We start from the raw sequence: 13,718 nt of genomic DNA on the forward strand, positions 1-13,718 counted from the left end.
TGGGCCGAGCGAAGGCTCCGTGACCGAACAGTTACTCCCCGATTAGAACCCAAACGTTGGCCGGATCGCACCGCAGCTAGTCAATAGGGAAAAGACAAAGGCGACACGGATGTGAAGAAGGAGAAGAAGAAGACAAAAAGGTTGGAAATACCACTAAATTTATTCCTACTATTTACATGCTCAAAGTAACCAAGGAGAAGGAAAGATAATAAAATAATATACAGAAGGATCAGAGACACAGTGCAATTATTAGCTTACCTACAGACTTAATTAAATACCCAGGGACAGAACAAACAAAACAAACTCACGTATACAAGAAGGATGGAATGGAATGAATGTTGGAAGGAGGAATGGGAAGGTTCAGCTGGGGCAGATGGTTCGGGCTTGATCCCGCACGGGACGTCGGCTGGACCTCGACGGCCACCGATGCCACCGCTATTTGGTCCCCGCGGGGTAACGGGTTGAAGCTGCCTGGTGGAGTCAACGCTGCTTGTGGAGCCAAAGCTGCTTCTCTGGCTCAGCTCAGGGTGCGTCTGCCGTCTCTGGCGCAACTGCTGGTAATGGCCCTTGGCACCTTCTCTCTCTTGGCCCTGGTGTCTCCTCACCATCGACAACTCAACGCAACCAACGCAACCACTGACCACTCGACGCCACCACTTCTCACCACCGACTTCTTACCACCGCAACCAACGCAACCACTGACCCTCCTCTGACGACCAACTCCTCTGGCAACCGACTCACTTGCTTCCTGCGTGCACGCCTTTATAACGCCTCCGGCGATTAAGCCGCCGGCCTTCAGGACACGCCCATCGGGGTGCTCACCTCGGCCCTGGTTGGTCATGCGACCCTCTGGCTCCGCCCTTGATGACGACGGGCGGGCACGCCTTTCTTCCCCTCTATGACGAGGTGGAGACACGCCTTTCTTCTCCGACCCTGCCTCGTGGTCAATGGCGGTTATTGGAGGGGAGGTAATATGGGCAATCGAGGCTCGGCAATGACGAGAGGGGATGTAATATGGGCAATCGAGGCCCGGCAATGACGAAAGGGGATGTGAAGGAAATGGGGATTTTGGGGATGGGAATGAAAGGGGATCTATTCTCTTTCACTGGTGCAATGGAGTACTTCAATTAATGGGAGACACAGCCTTACCCTAAAACACAGAATAAGAGATAATTATCAACAGGGGTATTCTATTACTTGGCTGATGTGTATGCTTGTGGACTAATTATGGGATGCCCTTTCACCTTTACACAGCTCCGGAGGTAGGGGGGCGCAGAATAAACAATAATAATAATAGTACAGCACACAATCAAAAAATATACAGTCCTCATCTCCGCAACACTGCACCCTCCTCCTCTTAGGCACGTCCCGGGCCTACAACTTTTATTTTTAGTGTGACACGTAGGTGTAGTTCCCTCTACTTTTAACCTGACCCTGAGTGCGACAGTTTTAAAACATAAATAAATGTGTCCCACTGCTCCATTGCACCCTGCCTAACAGACTTACGCCCACAGTTAACCGAATTGCGGAATAGTCTTCAAACTATACACTGACGGTGGGGAGCATTATTTACAATGACGCTATTTTTATTTACAAAACTAACCCAGGACCTGTGATTGTTCTTTCTGGGGGGGGGGGGGGGGAAGACAGTCTGCTCTGCATCAATGCACCATTAAAGCACCCAAAAACGCACCAATACACGCCCCAAGCACCAATCGGTGCAGTCATCACTGTTCAAGTGTTCAACAATAAAAAATAACCAAACAACCCATAACCCTGCAGGTGATCTCTTGCTCTTCGGCTCCCTCTGCTGGTTATTATTATTTCTTCCAGTTGTTGTCTTTTCCTTCATTTTCTTACTGGCGGCCTATTTGAACTGAAAAATGCACCCAATGTGTCCTTTTTATTTGATTTTATTTATAGCCCACAGGGCCGACTAGTGTGGTTCACCTGTGGGGCATCGGTGCCCTGTGGCCAAGGTCCGCCAGCAAGATTTCGGGCCCTCATGGCCGGTTCCAGCAGAGGGGCCATGCCCCAACCCATGGGGTCCATAGGTGGTGCTCGGCCACAGACATGTGGTCCATAATGTGGTGCATCGATGCAGACAGCTGGTTCTGGGAATTTCGGGCGCACAATGGCCGACCCACGCACGCTCCCCTCGGCACCCAGTGGCGCACAGGTCATGTGGGAGACAAAAGGGGAAAGACAATTGAGCGAGGGGTAAGGTCACAAGGGTACACATCAATAAGGCAATGCAAGGCGAAATGCGTACGGAGGGCGAAGTGAGAAAGCTCGTCCCTACCGTACGTCACCCCCCTGTCACCTACCCTACCCTTGCCCTTACCCCATATGTACAAAAATCTACACATTTACAAATTCGTCACTACTGTCACGTCTTCCCCATATTTCCCCTATACCAAATTCGTCTCCACAATCCCTCTACTTCAAAATTTGCCATCACCAAATTCATCATCAATCCTCATAAGGAGGCAGAGATGGAACATCAAAGCACAATGTCACACCCACGTCATGATGCGTCTCACAATCCAAACATTTGCACAGTAAAAATAATTAAACATGGCATGGTGCGGAGTACCTGTCACCTCAGGTGAGTGGATGCAGATGGTGCGAGGAGACTTCATCCTAACTACTTTCTAAATGACATTAACACACTTTACACTACCCGGGGTCTCTCCCTGCCAATCCATTGGCCAACTTACACTATGGGTTCTAAAAACCAATTCCCATTGACCAAACTGTGGTGCTTCTCAATTTGGGGTCTCACTCCCCCGATTCATCTCCCGGTGCCTTCGCACAATTTCTGGGCTGTGACGTGTAGCTCTCCCAGCAGGTCTACCCACCTGCACACCTCCACCACTGCAGTTGCCACCCGAGCTTACCTAGCTCCTCACCCTAACCTAACTAACTGGGGAAGGCCCTCTCCTGGCTCTGTCACCCCTTGGTGCCCTCTGGCACTGGGCTACCCGGGTCCGTCCTCTGGATCCTCGGGCCCCATCCACACAACTACTACCGGCTCCCAGAGCCCACCTGCGGCCTCACCTGGCCGACATCCTCACAGTGGTGGAGTGCCCAAACCAACTACACACACTAACAGGCTACACGCCCAGCCATTTCCACAACACTAATGCACCCATCCAAAGACCATTCTTTCACCCGCACCACAGATGCCAATATCCAACCACAATTTACCTGTACCCTCTACCTAACACTTACTCTACCCGCCCCGGGTATCCGTGATGGGGGTCCACTCTTCCCCCATTCACACCTTCGCACCATCCACTCCACTCCACAATTTCCACCATACTCACTCCACGACCATCCATTCCAATACTCCATACCATTTATTCCATACACCTGTCCTCCATTCACCTGTCGTTGCACACCTGTGCAATCATACCTGGTGCCACCTGCACCCTCTTCCTCTTCCTGGACCATTTGGTCAACACAACACGCAATCACCACTACTCCCTCATACACTGCTCCATACACCTGTTCAGTTGCACACCTGCGCAATCACACCTGTTCAATCCTCACACACACGGCATCATCTCAGCTAACTACTCCCTTCTGAAACTTGCGCTTCCCAGTCGTCCCTTTAAACTATTGCGCTCCCACGTCATTATCAACCACCCTAAACTACCTGCGTCCCCACTACAGGTATCAGTCACTATCTAAACCTTAACGTTACCTAATGTCATCTTCGCTAGATCCCTATCAATATAACCAAGCCCTCCCTGGCTCGGTTGTCATAGCCACCCCATAAACTATTGCGCATTTGCCCCCACCTATCTGTGAGGGATGGTGGATTTGCCATCCCACCACATCAGGGGTCTCTCACTATCAATTTCGCATACCTAAATCCAACCAATCAAAAATTCTGCCAATCATCTGCCAATCACCGTACCAATCATCAAATTTAGCCTTTTTCTAATTTTGGGTCCAAAACACTAACCTCATCACCCGTCTACTTATTACATCCTCTCGGTGCGCCAATTCACGTCTACAGCCCGGCTTCGTACAGCCGAGCAATGAACGCGGGTCGTTTTGTGCCAGCGGCTGGATACGTCCCGCATTCGGGGCAGGGACGGGGGCTTACCCGGGCCGAGATCCCATGCACCACCTCAGCGTGGAGCCATCCAATGTCCCGATCTCGACCTGCCGGCACGTCTCAATAGAAAGTGGTCGCCATGACGACCCTTCCTATCGGGCTGCCCGCTCCGCCTAGTGGAGCCCGGACGCGGCCGTTCCAAGCGAGGCACAGCGTGGATCGCGTACGGTGGTTCTTTCGAAACCGCCGTGGTTCGGATCACCGCTGGTCCTCGCGGCACGCGAAGCTGCCCGACGCGCACCGAGGGCCCGATTCGGCTATAAGTCGTTCTAACCTCTAACCCGGTTACCGTCGATGCTTCACCTGCATGCTCACAAGCATACGCTACCCCTTTCTTGCTCATACCTCCTGCTGTTCCCATGCTCCTCGTACCTTTCCTTACACACCCAGGTACACTCATTCCGCTCACCGACTTGGTCACACACCTGACCACCGAACACCTTGGCACACATTCGGCGCTCGCACACCTCACCAACACACCTCTTCGCGCCCCTTCCTCGGGCACCTCTTCTGTGACAATCACAGGTGTGCTCTTACTCGCACACCCAACCACGTGCCTCACGACCAACTCAAATGTGCATTCCCACACACGCTCTACCATTCCAGGTGTGCATCCTTCCATTCCAGGTGTACATCCTCGCTCACCTGTCATAACCAACTCACGCTCCGTTTCACTCTCACTACTCTCACCTCCACTCTTGACAACGCACTCACCCTTCCTCTCGACAGCGCACTCTTTCCTCATGCACCTGTCCGTTACACACCTTTCTCGCGCATCCTCTCGCGCACACTCTTTCGTTACATCCTCTGTAACACTCACCACAGGTGTACACTCTCTCGTTACTTCCTCCGTAACACTCACCACACCGCGCTTCCATGTACCCCCTCGCACACGCGCTATGACCGACTCACTCCTGACGGCACACTCACTCCTCGGCGTGCACTTTTTCCTCACACACCCCATGGTCGGACATTCTCGCACACCTCTTTTTTCGCACACCAGACCTGTCGCACACTTCACCAACGGCCTTTCACGAACACCCGGATCCAAACCAATCCCCAAGCCGACTGAAGCTTTCCTCACATCATGTACATTGCCACTCACCTCCGTACCTCGTCTCCGCACCTCCTTTGCCACCTGCAAACTCTTTATTCGGTTAGTGAGCATCACATCATGAGTTGAGCACCGACCTTGCACATATTCCATTACCTCCTCCTGGATTTCTCTCTTAGTTTCTGTCCGTCTCTTCTTAATTTCACTCACCTCTTCTTCCACTTCCTCTAATTTTTGTTTAACCTCTTTTATGTCTCGGTGCGTCTCCTCAAGTTCGTCCTCTAAGGCTACCGTGACCGTCTCTATGTGCATCCTCACCTGTCGGTCCTTTGTCTCCATTATCTCTGTCACCTCGTCCACCCTCATTGTCAGTTCCTCACGTACCATCTGACATTCCCTCTGTGTCGCTATTAATTCGTTTTTAATTTCTTTTTGTGTCGCCTTTAACCCTCCTAGTACCGCAGTGTTCTTTTGAACCTGCTCCACTAGTTCTTTTTGTCCCTCCGTCAGCTGTTCCACCTCCTCCGTCAGATCCTCTATTCCCCCTTGTAACTTTGCCGTATTATTTCTCACCTCTTTCTCCATACGCTTCTCACCTCGCTTTACCTCCTCGCGTAGCCCCAAAACCTCCTCACTTACCCCTCGTCGTATCTCCTCCTTCATCTCCTCCCTTTCTTTTGTAGATGCCGCCCTCATCTGTCCCAATTCATCCCTCTGAGCATCCAGTTTGGTTTCTACCCCGATTTTTACCTCCTCTATCTGCTCTCCCATTTGTTTAATTTCTCTGGCGGATTGCTCCCCTATCTCCCGCAATTTGTCCTCCATCCTATTTTCTAACCCCATTAACCCATTTTTCACCTCTTTTATCCCGTTGTCTAACCCCTCAAAATTATTGTCTAACTTCCCAAATTTCTTGTCTAACTCCTCAAAATTATTGTCGAACTTCCCAAATTTCTTGTCTAACTCCTCACCGGTACCCCTCGCTTCGTCCCTCATTACCCCCATTTGGCCCTCCAATCGCTCACCCAATCGCTCAATTTGGCTCCCCATACTCATCTGTACAGCTGCCTGTAGCTGCGCAATGAGGGCCTGCATGTCAATCGGCTGCATGTTAAAGCCCGTTGATACAGCGGGCTCGGCTACCGCGCGCTCGTGCGAGGCGCCTTTTTGCGCACCTGAAACCTCATGCGCGAGAGCGCCATTTTGTGCACCTGATACTCCCTCAACCACATTGCCAATGTTCTCCTCCTCTCCTTCCTCCACATACATTTCCCCGAGGTCCTGGGTCGATTCTACCCCGTCTATCTCTCCCACCGGCATCCCGTCGCCTTGACCAGCCATGGCGCGATTTCAAAGTTCAGGTTTTGCTTTAAAACAAAACAAATTTCGCCCGCTCCAAATTTTGACCAATTTTTTTTTTTTAGATGTTTTTTTTAAAATTTGGTTCGGGCCCCGAATCTCACGCCCAGACACCAATTGTTACTGATCGCGGTTTAGATGTTATGATGGGCCGAGCGAAGGCTCCACGACCGAACAGTTACTCCCCGATTAGAACCCAAACGTTGGCCGGATCGCACCGCAGCTAGTCAATAGGGAAAAGACAAAGGCGACACGGATGTGAAGAAGGAGAAGAAGAAGACAAAAAGGTTGGAAATACCACTAAATTTATTCCTACTATTTACATGCTCAAAGTAACCAAGGAGAAGGAAAGATAATAAAATAATATACAGAAGGATCAGAGACACAGTGCAACTAGAACGGGCACTCGGTAGAGCGCATACCTTCGCCGCAGCTACTGTTCTGTACTTGGCATGGGAGTGTAGGGAACAGAACAGTGAACAGTTTGGTGCTGATTTCATGCAAATCGGATAAGAATTGACCGAGTTATGACAAAAAACGCACATTTTGCAAGGTCGTGACCCCCCTGACCTTTGACCCCCAACCGCTAACAAGGGTAATGTCTTCACTGGGTCATGTCGTATATCACAAGATCGGGCATTGAATTCTGAACATTTTGGCATTAGTTGCATGCCAATTGGATAAAAATTGACCGCGCTATGGTAAAAATACGATTTTGACCTTTTCGTGACCTTGACCTTGACCTTTGACCCGATTGCTCCCAAAATCTAATCAAATGTGTCCCGTATAATAACCAATCATCCCACCAAATTTCATGCAATTCGGTTGAATACTTTTTGAGTTATGCGAATAACATACACACACACACACACACACAGACATACAAATAAATACACAGCGATCAAAACATAACCTTCCGCTTTTGCGAAGGTAACTAGAACGGGCACTCGGTAGAGCGCATACCTTCGCCGCAGCTACTGTTCTGTACTTGGCATGGGAGTGTAGGGAACAGAACAGTGAACAGTTTGGTGCTGATTTCATGCAAATCGGATAAGAATTGACCGAGTTATGACAAAAAACGCACATTTTGCAAGGTCGTGACCCCCCTGACCTTTGACCCCCAACCGCTAACAAGGGTAATGTCTTCACTGGGTCATGTCGTATATCACAAGATCGGGCATTGAATTCTGAACATTTTGGCATTAGTTGCATGCCAATTGGATAAAAATTGACCGCGCTATGGTAAAAATACGATTTTGACCTTTTCGTGACCTTGACCTTGACCTTTGACCCGATTGCTCCCAAAATCTAATCAAATGTGTCCCGTATAATAACCAATCATCCCACCAAATTTCATGCAATTCGGTTGAATACTTTTTGAGTTATGCGAATAACATACACACACACACACACACACAGACATACAAATAAATACACAGCGATCAAAACATAACCTTCCGCTTTTGCGAAGGTAATTATTAGCTTACCTACAGACTTAATTAAATACCCAGGGACAGAACAAACAAAACAAACTCACGTATACAAGAAGGATGGAATGGAATGAATGTTGGAAGGAGGAATGGGAAGGTTCAGCTGGGGCAGATGGTTCGGGCTTGATCCCGCACGGGACGTCGGCTGGACCTCGACGGCCACCGATGCCACCGCTATTTGGTCCCCGCGGGGTAACGGGTTGAAGCTGCCTGGTGGAGTCAATGCTGCTTGTGGAGCCAAAGCTGCTTCTCTGGCTCAGCTCAGGGCGCGTCTGCCGTCTCTGGCGCAACTGCTGGTAATGGCCCTTGGCACCTTCTCTCTCTTGGCCCTGGTGTCTCCTCACCATCGACAACTCAACGCAACCAACGCAACCACTGACCACTCGACGCCACCACTTCTCACCACCGACTTCTTACCACCGCAACCAACGCAACCACTGACCCTCCTCTGACGACCAACTCCTCTGGCAACCGACTCACTTGCTTCCTGCGTGCACGCCTTTATAACGCCTCCAGCGATTAAGCCGCCGGCCTTCAGGACACGCCCATCGGGGTGCTCACCTCGGCCCTGGTTGGTCATGCGACCCTCTGGCTCCGCCCTTGATGACGACGGGCGGGCACGCCTTTCTTCCCCTCTATGACGAGGTGGAGACACGCCTTTCTTCTCCGACCCTGCCTCGTGGTCAATGGCGGTTATTGGAGGGGAGGTAATATGGGCAATCGAGGCTCGGCAATGACGAGAGGGGATGTAATATGGGCAATCGAGGCTCGGCAATGACGAAAGGGGATGTGAAGGAAATGGGGATTTTGGGGATGGGAATGAAAGGGGATCTATTCTCTTTCACTGGTGCAATGGAGTACTTCAATTAATGGGAGACACAGCCTTACCCTAAAACACAGAATAAGAGATAACTATCAACAGGGGTATTCTATTACTTGGCTGATGTGTATGCTTGTGGACTAATTATGGGATGCCCTTTCACCTTTACACAGCTCCGGAGGTAGGGGGGCGCAGAATAAACAACAATAATAATAGTACAGCACACAATCAAAAAATATACAGTCCTCATCTCCGCAACAATATATATATCTCTATATATATATATCTCTCTATATAAAGGAGGAGTGTGTGTGTGTGTGTGTGTGTGTGTGTGTGTGTGTGTGTGTGTGTGTGTGTGTGTGTGTGTGTGTGTGTGTGTCTGTCTGGATGTCCGCTTAAAACTCAAGAACTACACATCGGAGAAAAGTTTTGGACAGATTCGGAATCAGCATTAAATCCGGTGGTTTTAGGCTACGTTTTATTTTAATATCAATGGTTTAAAAAACCGCGCCAGCTGCAATTCCATGGTGTAGTTTGTGGCGACGCTAGACGTTCGGGGTGTATTGCAATGGTTTGTCGGGTTTGGCTGTGGGTCCAGAATAGCTCCCATTTCCTTATGTTCTTCCACTTTTATTTAGTTTCTTCTGTTACAACGCCTTCCTTATCTACCTTATATCCCCCCGACGAGGCCTCTACATAATTTCATGCGGCAGAATTTCGTGCATTTTGAGTGAAAGAAGTGAGACGAAGTTGTAGGAGGAAGAAGAGGCGCGGTCACTGTGGAGGCCTCGATCGTGAGTGGAAATGGCGGGAATTGCGTTTGTATCGCAAAGTAAAGGATCTGCATTCATTTCTGAACTTGCATTGGTGGATTGTTATACATCTGCATTATTTTTCATAAAAAAATTTATGTTGAACTTTAAGGCTCCAAGCACGGACTATATATATAGCCCTCATTGAGGTAAAAAATAAAAGTAAAAAGCCTTCTATCGCTTGCCAAGCTAGCCGTGCCCCCTCCCCCTCCCCCCTCCCCCCCTCCCCTCCCCCCTCCCTCCTCCCCCTCTCCTCCCCTCCCCCCCTCCCCTCCCCATCCCATCCCCTCCCCTCCCCCTCCCCCTCCCCTCCCCCCTCCCACCTCACCTCCCTCCCCTCCCCCCTCCTCCTCCCCCTCCCTCCTCTTCTCCCCTCTCCTCCTCCCCCTCCCTCCTCTTCTTCTCCCCCTCCCCCCCCCCGTCTTCTCCCCTCCCCCCCTCTTCTCCCCTCCCCATCCGTTCCCCTCCCCTCCCCTTCCTCCTCCCCTCCCTTCCCCCACCCGGCAATGCCGGGTACTTCCCATGGCCAGCTGTACGTGGGCTGCTCGAGGGTTGGAAAACCAAGGAATCTTATGTCTTGGCACCAAGTAAGAAAACCAGAAATGTTGTACACCAAGAGGTTTTGAGAAATTGAAAATTGACAAAACGTCATGTAGGAAATGTACTGTGATATTGCTCTAAAATATACATGTTCTTTTCATCATATATTTGTATTATTCTTATTCAACCCGGGCGAAGCCGGTACCTCAGCTAGTATGTATATGTATATATATATATATATATATATATATATATATATATATATATATATATATATACATATATACATATATATATATACATATATATATATATATATATATATATATATTGTTACGGACCGCGGACAAGATGTTGTTTGGCCGAGCGGATGGCACCGCGGCCCTAACAGTTACCCCGACTAACCCGATTCCTGAACGTTGGCAAAATCGCGCCACAGGTATTCAATGGGGAAAAGACTAAAGCGAAGGATGTGAAGAAGAAGAAAGACAAAGGGTAAGGAATACAAATATAATTTATTACTATGTACAGGATTAAAAGAAACCAAGGAAGAAGGAAAGATAAGAAAATAATTTACAGAAGATATTAGAGACACAGTGCAATGCTAGCTTACCTACAGTCTTAATTAACCCAGGACAGAACAAACAAAAGACAGACTCACGTGGGGAATGATGACAGGAATGGCAGGAGGTGGATGGTTGGAGGGGGAGGAAGGTTCAGCTGGACCCGCAGCACGGTCGGGTCGGGGATTAGCAGCCGCCGCCCTTTATCGATCAGCTCGTTTAACAGCCGCCGTTCCTTCGCGGCCCTGCTCCAAACTGCCGTCAAGGCCCCCAAGCTGCTGTGGCTGAAGCTGCTTTTGTAGGGATCCCTTACTCAACTCCTCTCGTACTCAACTCAACCACACGCACTCGGCTCTTGCGCGCGCACATTTTTATAGCGCCTCAGGCGATCAAGCCGCCGGCCTTCAGGACACGCCCCTCGGTGAGCTCGCTTCGGCCCTGATTGGTGGGCACAGGCCCTCTGACACCACCCCTTGATGACGATGGGCGGGCACGCCCTTCTTCCCCGAGCTGAGCACATGCTTAATGGCGGCTATTGTAGTTGGCAGTAGAAGTTTTGGGAGTGGGAATGGGGCATGAAAGGGAATCTATCTTATTTCACTTGGTGCAATGGAGTGTCATCTTAATGGAAGACAAAGCCTTAACCTAATACACAGAATAAGGAAATAAACTACTGAACAGGGGTATTATGGTGTCCTTCATGTATGCTTTATGGAACTAACTACGGGAACGCCCTTTGGACCTTTATACAACCACAAACGGAGGGAGGAGGGGCGATATTTTCAACAACCTTTTACAACAACAACAATAAAAACAAACCATTCTCATATCCACAACAATATATATATATATATATATATATATATATATATATATATATATATATATATATATATATATAGTTATATATAGTTATATATATATATATATATATATATATATATATATATATATATATATATATATATATATAGTTATATATAGTTATATACACACACACACAAGAATATATACATATAGATATACATATATATATATATATATATATATATATATATATATATATATATATATATATATATATATATATAGCCTGGTGTTGGCTTAGGGTGCAGGCTTGGGATCCTAGGATCCTGGGTTCGAATCATGGTCGATCGCAAAATAACACCAGGGGGGTTGACTCAGCCTGTCATCCTTCCGAGGTCGGCAAATTGAGTACCAGCTTGCTGGGATGAATGATCCCGGTGTGTACCCCGGTTTAGAATAGGTACACTGTATCCCTGCGCATCGTAAGATGCGACTAAGGGTTGGCATCAGGAAGGGCATCCGGCCATAAAAACATTGCCTCAAACAGGGGACCATGATTGTCATGGGGCCCGCAAGGCTAACCCCCGCTCTAGCAGGGAAAATGGCCTTAAAACGATCATTCATATATACATATATATATATATATATTCATTGTTGCGGTTTTGGGAATAAAGGCAGCCCTCCCCCCCCCCCCCCCCATAGTTAGTTACACCACAACATGTAGCCTCGCTTAGTTAGTTATTTCTTATTAAATGTGAACGATAGTCTCCTTCCCAGTGTTAGTATGCGTTGAGGCAGGTAGAGTAATGGTAGGCCTCATTGCAGCCTGAAGTGCCGTGTCATGGGCCTAGGCCAGGCCTTGTAGGCCCGAGGGAGGAGCTGGAGGGCGTGGCCGGTGAGCAGGGAACAGCCAATGGGAGATAGAGGGAGTGGCCAATAAGTTGCAGCCAATGGGAGCTGAAGGGAATGGCCAAGGGTGACCAATAAGGGGCTGTAACTGTGTCAATGTCCAAAGAGGACATTCCACCTGACCACAGGATCACAGGAGGTAAGTCCTGCACAGGAGGCACAGGAGCACTTATCACAGGAGCAGGCACTAGCTGCACCCCCGCTCCACATTGATGGTGGAACTGTCACTGTGTCAATAAGGGGCCTCTCGGTCGGCGTAATAAGGGGCCGTAAGCTCCTCACTCATTCAAGCTCCTCACTTTAGTTGAAGTAAACAGATTAAGTTTTCGTAATTCATTTAGTAATCCCACTCCTGACACCAATTGTTGCGGATTCGGGGGTCGGCGCTCCCCTCATCAAGGGGGGGGGTTAATCCCCTTGTCTTTTAAGCTGGCCATCCCCCAATCCTGGAAATTATGACGCCCCTCCCGGTCGGAATCAGCTAGGGTGATTGGTCAATGGAGTCCCAAATACCTACTTACTAACCCCGACCACGAGCAGGGAAATAACTCCCGCTCGAACCACGGATAAGATGGAAATTGCCGAGCGGTTTAGCAACCCGTGATTCAAGCTATTAACAAGGACTAACCTGATTATAGCGGTTCTGATCGTGCCACAGGTACTCAATTGAGAGAAAGGACGGATGCGATCGGATGGAGAGGAAACCAGAGTAAAGAAAGAACAAGTGAATTTATTAATTATGTACAACTAATCCCGCAGAGGAAACGAAAGGGAAGAATGTACAGGGAGAAGAAGAAGAAGCAGGACACAGAGCAGGCTTAACTACACAGTCTTACTTACAACCCCGGACAAACAAACAGACTCACACAGGATGGTAGTGGTAGGAGGCGAAGGTCCAAGCAGATGGTTCCAGGCTCCGGGTCCGCGGTGAAGAATGGCAGGCAGCTAGCACGTATCGTTGGCGCATGACCGGACCTTACATATGGCGGGGGGGGGGGGGGGGGGGGGGGGGGGGGGGGGAGGAGTCCTTCGCAAATCCGTATGCGCGGTTCCTATGAATTCATATGAATTAGGAGTTCCCCAGCGCGGCTCGTTCCGACGCAGCTCTGTCCATGCCCTCTCTGTTGGCGCGGCTCTCCCACTCAATCTGCTCGTGTACTCCTTACTCAGCTTCTTTCCCTCCTCTCTTTTTGGTGTTCTCTCAACAGCAACGGTCCCCTGCGCAGTCGTTAAAG

The sequence above is a fragment of the Myxine glutinosa genome, chromosome 1 (assembly GCF_964187855.1).
Source record: "Myxine glutinosa chromosome 1, kmMyxGlut1.1, whole genome shotgun sequence".
Lineage (NCBI taxonomy): Eukaryota > Metazoa > Chordata > Myxini > Myxiniformes > Myxinidae > Myxine > Myxine glutinosa.